Raw genomic sequence first — 1,697 nt, 5'->3', positions numbered from 1 at the left:
CCCAAGGGGGCTGCGCGCCTCCCCCCTTCTCCTAGTCCTATTAGGACTAGGAGAGGTGGCCGGCCACCCCTCTCCCTCTTTCCCCCTTGGGAATCCTAGTTGGAATAGGATTGGAGGGGAGTCCTACTCCCGGTAGGAGTAGGACTCCTCCTGCGCCTCCTCCTCCTGGCCGGCGCACCCTCCCCCCTTGGCTCCTTTATATACTGAGGCAGGGGCACCTCTAAACATACAAGTTGACACAAGTTGATCCACGTGATCGATTCCTTAGCCGTGTGCGGTGCCCCCTGCCACCATATTCCTCGATAATACTGTAGCGGAGTTTAGGCGAAGCCCTGCTGCTGTAGTTCATCAAGATCGTCACCACGCCGTCGTGCTGACGAAACTCTTCCCCGACACTTTGCTGGATCGGAGTCCGGGGATCGTCATCGAGCTGAACGTGTGCTCGAACTCGGAGGTGCCGTAGTTTCGGTGCTTGATCGGTTGGATCGTGAAGACGTACGACTACTTCCTCTACGTCGTGTCATTGCTTCCGCAGTCGGTCTGCGTTGGGTACGTAGACAACACTCTCCTCTCGTTGCTATGCATCACATGATCTTGTGTGCGCGTAGGAAAATTTTTGAAATTACTACAAAACCCAACAGAAAGGAGAAAGGGGCAGCCCAAGATGGCCGCGCGCCTCCCCCCTCCCCTAGTCCTATTAGGACTAGGAGAGGGGGCCGGCCCCCCTCTCCCTCTTTCCCCCTCGGGGAATCCTAGTCCAACTAGGATTGGGGGGGAGTCCTACTCCCGGGAGGAATAGGACTCCTCCTGCGCCCTCCTCCTGGCCGGCGGCCCCCTCCCCCTTGGCTCCTTTATATACTGAGGCAGAGGCACCCCAAAGAACACACAAGTTGATCCACGTGATCTATTCCTTAGCCGTGTGCGGCGCCCCCAGCCACCATAGTCGTCGATAATACTGTAGCGGAGTTTAGGTGAAGCCCTGCTGCTGTAGTACATCAAGATCGTCACCACGCCGTCGTGCTGACGGAACTCTTCCCCGACACTTTGCTGGATCGGAGTCCGAGGATCGTCATCGATCTGAACGTGTGCTCGAACTCGGAGGTGCCGTAGTTTCGGTGCTTGATCGGTTGGATCGCGAAGACGTACGACTACTTCCTCTATGTTGTGTCAACGCTTCCGCAGTCAGTCTGCGTAGGTACGTAGACAGCACTCTCCCCTCTCGTTGCTATGCATCACCATGATCTTGTGTGTGCCTAGGAAAATTTTGAAATTACTACGAAACCCAACAGTATGTGTTTGTCGAGGGTCCCTAGTTGCTTGTCCACCATCGACTCGCAACTAGGAGTGTGTGTGTGTGTGTATGTGTGTGTTTGTCGGTGCCCCCAGTTGCATGTCAACCATTGACTCGCAACTAGGAGTGTTTTTTGTCGAAGAGCCCCCAATTGAGCCGACCATCGACTCGCAACTAAGGGTGTGTCTGTGTTTGTCGACGGTCCCCAGTTGCAAGCCGATCATCGAATCGCAACTAAGGGATGTGTGTGTGTTTGTCGAGGGTCCTCAGTGGCAAGCCGACCACAGACTCGCAACTAGGGTGTGTGTGTGTGTGTTTGTGTATGTGTGTGTGTGTCTATGTGTGTTTTGTGGTGATCCCAGTTGCATGTCAACCATGACTCGCAACTAGGGGGTTTGTGTGTTTG

This window comes from Triticum dicoccoides, chromosome 7A (assembly GCF_002162155.2).
Source record: "Triticum dicoccoides isolate Atlit2015 ecotype Zavitan chromosome 7A, WEW_v2.0, whole genome shotgun sequence".
Classification (NCBI taxonomy): domain Eukaryota; kingdom Viridiplantae; phylum Streptophyta; class Magnoliopsida; order Poales; family Poaceae; genus Triticum; species Triticum dicoccoides.
Note: the sequence above shows the minus strand (reverse complement) of the source record.